We start from the raw sequence: 7,877 nt of genomic DNA, 5'->3' as shown, positions 1-7,877 counted from the left end.
AAAAAAAAAAAAAAAATAGTCATATTATTGTCACTGCTGGAAAGGAGTAGCACAAATATGCAGTACTTTGCAAAGTAACCAGCAGACACCAGTCTAAGAAACTCTTAGTTTTACACTGTTTAAATAGTACATAATAATACACATACTCAATCATCTGATCTTCAAGGTTAAGTGGTAAAAGCAGTTGAATTAAAAAGGAATAAATAAAAGGGTAGGGAAAAAAGAGCAGGAAAGGGAGGGAGAAAAGAAGGGAGAAAATCAGGACTGAAGGCATCCTGGGGATCATATTGCTAAGATCTTTGATTTTGGGCCAGAGAAAAAAGTCATTCTTACTACTCAGCTTCAAAAAAAAGCCACTCTTATTCCTCAGCTTTACCACCAACTGCAAAACAGAAATACTACTATGTGACACCTACCAACCTCAAAACATTTAATTTCAGCCTTGGGATATAACATGGCAAAATATACACTATTTATGTTTTATTTTATTCATTTTAAAACATTCTATAATAAGAATATAAATTCTTTCCATGAAGGTTCCCAAGAAATATACAGTAATCTAGCTATACATCAACTGAACATGTACAAATTACACTGGAGTTTTGCTATTATTGACTTTTGTCTATCTGGTTCTGATAAAGATTATTGGGAATCATTTAACAAATCTTATTTTAGAAGTGTTTTACTGAAGAGAGGAAGTTCTCAACTGAGCAACTTAGGCTTATTTAGGTGAAGAATATCAGATTTTTAAACGAAACAGTCAATAACAATATCAAATCCAAAATTGTTGCTTTTTTTTTTTTTAATTATTCACATTTTCTTCTTCTTTTTCAAACATCCTTGAAAAACCTAAGAAATCATGCTTAGCTCCTGGTCCATACAAGCTGTGACCTAATTTGCTCTGCTGACCTCTGAGGATTATACTCAGGGAAATAAAAAACAGATCATAATCAATGCACAAATAATTTTAATTTATAAAAGATTCTTTCAAACATTTCATTTCTACTTCCTATTCTAACACACTTTTGACAGACTAACTAAAACACAGATAAAATATATTTAAATTAGTTAAAGAATTCAGGATTCAATCTTAATTGAACCATGACCATATGCAAAAGTAAGTGAAATGCTAGTTCTCTAATGGATATTGTTTATTTTGTAAGAAGCCAATGATGTATGTCCTAATATTATTTTTATTTTACATATGGGAAAATCACAGGCCAGTGAAATTAAATAAGTTGATAAATGTCATAATGCCAAATCCAAAATTCAAACTCAAGCAGTCTCATTCCAGAACAAAATATCTTATTCTACACTACCTATCTCGCATGAGAAAGCAACTTAAACTGTCTAAGTCTCTATGTTCACATCTGTACAATGAGAATAATGAACTTAACTCTGTCAGTTGGAAATTAAATTCGGTTACAAATAACAGACACCTCCCCTCCACAAATAACAGTTGCTAAAATACACAGGATTTTATTCTTTCACATAACTTGCCCTAGCAGAAACCTAACTGTAGGCTGTGTAACTCCACAGGCTTCAGAGCTAGCACACTAAAATGAAAATCATTGTTTTATGTTAGCCATTAACTGATAGAAGAAGCCCTCATGCACAGTGGTTAAGCGCTCAGCTGTTAACCAAAAGGTTGGCAGTTTGAACCCACCAGCTGCTTTACAGGAGAGAGATGTGGAAGTCTGCTTCCATAAAAATCACAGCCTAGGAAACCCTGTAGGGTAGTTCTATTTCGTCCAATAGAGACAATATGGGTTGGATATGACTCCATGGCAATGTGTTTATGGATTCCCTGACATGTGGATAGACTGAAACTCTTTCTTAAAAGTAGGTGGTGAATTTATGATAGAGATAAATAAATAAAGTCTGCCTAAGCCAAAAAAAAAAAAAAAAAAGTCATTTTCTTTCATCAGAACTATACAATTCAATGTATCTCCACTGACTCCTTGGTCAGAAAATGCTGGGTCAAATTCAGTACCCAAAAGCACTACGAATACATTCCCAGTGGCTGGTAACACCTATTTCTCTGCTTCATATAATTAGTTTTTAATCTGTATCTTGTCCTTGTCTATATGTTTTGTTTTTATTGGGGAGGGGAACAAAGCCACCTCAAATTTTGTTTGGAATTCTAAAATAAATAGACTGCTGCTCGGCTGAATAAACACACTCATAGAAAGAAAATGAAATACATTTGGAAAAAACAGCTACAATGTTTTAATTGTCTTTGTTGATTCAAGAGTGAAGAAATTCGGATTGTATGATAAAAGTGACATACAATGCTTCCTATCAAAGCTAATCTTAATTTCAACTTGTTAAGAGAAAAGAACGTCCTTATCTCTAAAGAAAGGAGACAAACTGTCCTCAAATATTATATAAAGCTAAACTAGAAGGATTTACATGCTCTAGAGAAGCAAATCTGCTTACACCATTTTTTAAAATGCTACTTGGAATTTCTAGAAACCGTGGTTGCAAAAGAATGCTTAGCATACATTTCACTTTTATTAAGTGAGTATTGCATGTAGTTTGTCCATGGCAATAAGGCATTTCATCATTAGAGTGACATGAACAGTAGTAACCTTGCCTAAAACGTTACTTTCCAAGTCAAAATCAATTTGAAAGGAAATCAGGCAGTCACATTTTCTGATGTTGACAAAACCCATCACTGATTAGCAGGTCAAGAAGAGGTGAACATGGCTCTCCAGCTCAGTTTACAGCCCTCTTTTGCTGACAAAGCAACTTCCTGCCAACCATCTCTACCACAGCAGAGCCACTGTCAAACTGTCAGCCAAACAGGAGGACAAGAGACACTGGGATCTGATAAAGGCAATCCTATTTTCCAGAAAATTAAACCAAATAACCCAATGTCTGGTTCATGTGACCTTTTATTTTCTCTGAAAATATTCTTAAATAGTATATAATTCAATAAGTAACTTGGTACATGATCACAGGTTTGTTATTGTTTCTAATCTATTAAAACTTAAATATATGAAACAGTTGAACACCACAAATTTATATTTGAGGGAAAAAAAAGTATATATAAAAATACCACTCAAAGAAAAATCTGGTTTATAGAAAGATGTATACCTCGCCTATTGACTCACTGAAATTAACTGAACATTTGATTTACTCTTAATAAAACATGGATGTTAAATGTGCAATTTTATTTTTAAAAATCATAATACCTGTCCATGCATCAGTATAAATGTCATATTAAATGAGGCACAGTGGAAACACAGGTGTATGGACCAGTTCTGTAAGGACTCAGTGTCAGGCACACTACTACCCTTGAACCCTTCACTACATATCACTCTAACTAGGGAGAGAAAGAAATATTCACACAAGGATATCAGGGTTTGGCAAAATTTCATTACAAAGCATCAGTGAGTAAAGATTTTAGGTTTGTGGGCTTCATACAGTCTCTATCACATTTTCTTCTTCTTTTTCAAATATCCTTGAAAAACCTAAGAAATCATGCTTAGCTCCTGGCCTATACAAGCTGTGAACTAATTTGCTCTGCTGACCTCTGAGGATTATACTTAGGGAAACAGAAAACAGATCATAATCAGTACATTAATAACTTTAATTTATAAAAGATTCTTTCAAACATTTCATTTCTACTTCCTATTCTAACACACTTTTGCCAGAGTAACTAAAACATAGATAAATTATACTTAAATTGGTTAAAGAATTCAGGATTCCTTCCCTTCCCTAGTTATGTTAAAAATAAATAAATACTAAAATACTTCTACATGGAAAACTATTAAGAAGAATGGATTCTGACTTAAATAATTGGGTTCTAGGTAATCATATATGCTTAGATTATCTTTATACATCAATACTGTCATTGTGGGCCACAGAGTCAATTCCATCACACCCTAAAGGACAGAGTAGAAGTGCTCCATAGGGATTCCTAGGCTACAATCTTTACAGAAGCAGATCTCCAGGTCTTTTATCTCACAGAGCAGCTGGAGGATTCAAACAACCTACTTTTCATTTAGCCACTGAGTGCTTAACCATTGCACCACCAGGGCTCCTTTTATATATCAATGATGTTGTTGATAAAACAAAGTGCCATCGAGTAGGCTCCGACTCACAGCAACCTTACGTACAGCAGAATGAAACACTGCCAGGTCCTGTGCCAGCTTCACAATCCTTGCTATGCCTGAGCCCATCGGTGCAGCCACTATGTCATCTCATTGAGGGGCTTCCCCTCCTTCGCTGACCCTCCACTTTACCAAGCATAATATCCTTCTCCAAGGAATGGTCCTTTCGGACAACATAACCAAAGTAGGTCAGATGAAGTCTGGCCATTCTCACTTCCAAGGAGCATTCCAGCTCCACTTCTTTCAGGGCAGATTTGTTCATTCTTTTGGCAGTCCACAGTACTTTCAGTATTCTTTGCCAACACCACAACTCAAAAGCGTTAACTCTTCTTCAGTCTTCCTCACTCATTATCCACCTCTGACATGCATATGAGATGATTTAAAATATCATGGCTCGGATTAGGCGCACCTTAGCCTTCAAGGAGACATCTTTGCTCTTCAGCATTTTAAAGAGGTCTTTTCTCACAGATTTGTCCAGTGCAATATGTCCTCTGATGTCTTGACTGCTGCTTCCATCGGTGTTGACTGTGGAAACAATTAATATGAAATCTTTAACAACTTCAATCCTTTCTCCATGTATTGTGATGTTGCTTATTGGTCTAGTTGTAAGGATTTCCGTTTTCTTTATGTTGAGATGTAATCCACACTGCAGACTCAAGTCTTTAATCATTATCAATCAGTAAGTGCTTCAAGTCATCCTCACTTTCAGCAAGCAAGGTTGTGTCGTCTGCATATCACAAGTTGTTAACGAGTCTTCCACCAGTCCTGATGCCTTGTTCTTCTTCATATAGTCCAGCTTCTCCAATTATTTGTTCAGCATACAAATTGAATAATTATGGTGCAAGGATACAACCCTGACACGCTCCCTTCCTGATTTTAAACCACACAGTATCCCCTTGTTCTGTTTGAACAGCAGCTTCCCAATCTATGTACAGCTTCCTCATGAACACAATTAAGTGTTCTGGAAGTCCTATTCTTCTCACTGTTATCCATAATTAGTTATGATTCACACAATTGAATACCATTGCATAGTCAATAAACACAAGTAAACATCTTTCTGGTATTCTTTGCTTTAAGCCAAGATCCACCTAACTTCAGCAGTGATATCCCTCATTCCACATCCTCTAGTGAATCTAGCTTGCATTTCTAGAAGTTCTCTGTCAATATACTGCTGCAAACATTTTTGAATTATCTTTAGTAAGATTTTACTTCCATGTGATATTAATGATATTGTTCAATAAATTCCACATTCTGTAGGATCACCTTTCTTTGGAAAGGGTACAAATGTGGATCTCTTCCAGTCAGTTGGCCAGGTAGCTATTTTCCAAATCTCTTGGCATGGAAAAGTGAGTGCCTCCAGTGAAGCATCCATTTGCTGAAACATCTCAATGGGTTTTCCGTCCATTTCTGCTGTCGTGTTCTTTGCCAATTCTTTCAGTGCAGCTTCAACTTCTTCCTTCAGTACCACTCGTTCTTGATCATATGCTACCTCCTGAAATGGATGAACATCGAGCAATTATTTTTGGTACAGTGATTCTGTGTATTCCTTCCATCTTCTTTTGATGTTTCCTGCATCATTCAATATATTTCCCATAGAATCTTTCAATATTGCAACTCAAGGCTTGAAATTTTTTCTTCAGTTCTTTCAGCTTGAGAAATGCTGAGCATGTTATTCCCTTTTGGTTTTCCAACTCCAGGTCTCTGCACATTTCATTATAATAATTGACTTTGTCTTCTCAGTCTGCTCTTTGGAATCTGTTCAGCACTTATATTTTGTCATTTCTTCCATTTGCTTTAGCTACTCTTTGTTCAAGGGCAAGTTTTAGAGTCTTCTGACATCCAATTTGGTCTTTTCTTCCTTTCCTGTCTCTTTAATGACGTTTTGCTTTTTTCATGGATGATGCTCCTGATGTCATCCAACAACTCCTCTGGTTTTCGGTCATTGGCATTCAATGCATCAATCTATTTCTTATAGTCTCTAAATTCAGAAGGGATATAATCATGGTAATATTTTGGCTCTCATGGACTTGTTTTGATTATCTTCAGCTTAAATTTGAACTTGCATATATGAGCAACTGATGGTCTGTTCCACAGTCAGCTCCTGGCCTTGTTTTGGCTGAAGATACTGAGCTTCTCTATCGCAGATGTAGTCAATCTGATTCCTGTGTACTCCATCTGGCAAAGTCCATGTGTATAACCACCCTTTGTGTTGTTGAAAAAAAGTATTTGCAATGACTAAATCATTGGTCTTGCAAAATTCTTATCATGCAATCTCCAGTGTTATTTCTATCACCAAGGCCATATTTTCCAACTACCGGTGATTCTTCTTTGTTTCCAACTTTTGCATACCAGTCACCAGTGATAATCAACACATCCTGAATCCTTGTTTGGTCAGCTTCAGACTGCAGAAGTTGCTAAAAATCTTCAGTTTTCTCCTCTTTGGCTTTGGTGGTTGGTGCATAAATCTGAATAACAGTAGTATTAACTGGTCTTCTTTGTAGGTGTATGGATATTATCTTATCACCAAGAGCACTGGACTTCAGGATAGATCTTGAAATATTTGCTGTGATGACAAACGCCACACCATTCCTCTTCAATATGTCCTTCCTGGCATAGTAGATCATATGGTTGTCTGATTCAAAATGGCCAAAACCAGTCCATTTCAGCTCACTAATGCCTAGGATATTGATATTTCTGTGTTCCATTTCATTTTTGACAACTTCCAGTTTTCCTAGATTCATACTTCATACATTCCATATTCCAATTATTAATGGATGTTTGCAGCTGTTTCTTCTCATTTTGAGTCATGCCGTATCAGTAAATGGAAGTCCCAAAAGCTTTACCCCATCTACATCAAGACCAGCTCTACTCTGAGGAGGCAGCTCTTCCCCACACACTACAAATCAACAACTCTTCTAGATCCACCAGAGTACTGAAGTCACAGGGAAAGTTACCACCTCAAAAGTGTGAGAAAGAGGAGGATACAGAGAAACATAGCTTACCAAAAGCAGAAGCTCAGTAGGAACACTCAAACTATAATGAACTACTGGAGACCGAATGTAGACCAACTTGAGAAATAAAAACTCCTGGGAGCAGGCAGCCGTAGGGGAAGCCCCCAAACTATCATGAGTTTTACCTCCAGGAGTCTCAGCAGGTTCTTGCTGTAAAGACTGAAGGAAAATCTCCTCATGCTTCCAGCAGGGGGAAAGTACACATAACCATTTTGAAATATGCCCAGAGTACTCTAGTCCCCATAACAAGGCTTGCTTTCCAAGAAAACTATTTTAATGGAGCCTAACCAACATGGGTTTTACCAGAGCAAAAACAAACTGGGGAAAGGAAAAAAAATCCCAATTCCAGTCCTCTCTATCTTCCCAGGAGGGAGAAGGAAAATAACTCCTCTTACTTTCCTGTCTCAATCAAGGGTCCTGGACGGCAGAGAAGCATTTGTGAACGTCACAGTCCAGGGACTCTAGCCCACAAGAAAGAAAAACAACAGACCAGTATCTCTCATAAACATAGATGTAAAAATCCACAATAAAACATTGTCAAGCCAAATCCAATAATGCATAAAAAGAATTATATACCATGACCAACTAGAATTTGTTCCATGTATACAAAGCTGGTTTAACATTCACAAATTAATTATGTAATCCACCACATCAACAGGAGCTCTGGTAGCATAGTGCCTAAGGCACTTGACTGCTAACCAGAAGGCTGGTGGTTCAAACCCACCAGCCACTCCTCGGAAGGAAGATG

General features: G+C 36.8%; 1 protein-coding gene across 1 annotated transcript in view; it reads right to left on the bottom strand.

Moving 5' to 3' along the window:
• Window positions 1-7,877, bottom strand: part of EXOC2 (exocyst complex component 2) — a 396,050-nt gene that overhangs the window by 286,254 nt on the left and 101,919 nt on the right. The window lies entirely within an intron of this gene.

This window comes from Orycteropus afer, unplaced genomic scaffold (assembly GCF_000298275.1).
Source record: "Orycteropus afer afer isolate SDZICR_OR568_19922 unplaced genomic scaffold, OryAfe1.0 scaffold00027, whole genome shotgun sequence".
Classification (NCBI taxonomy): domain Eukaryota; kingdom Metazoa; phylum Chordata; class Mammalia; order Tubulidentata; family Orycteropodidae; genus Orycteropus; species Orycteropus afer.
This window is presented reverse-complemented; position numbering and strand designations above follow the sequence as displayed.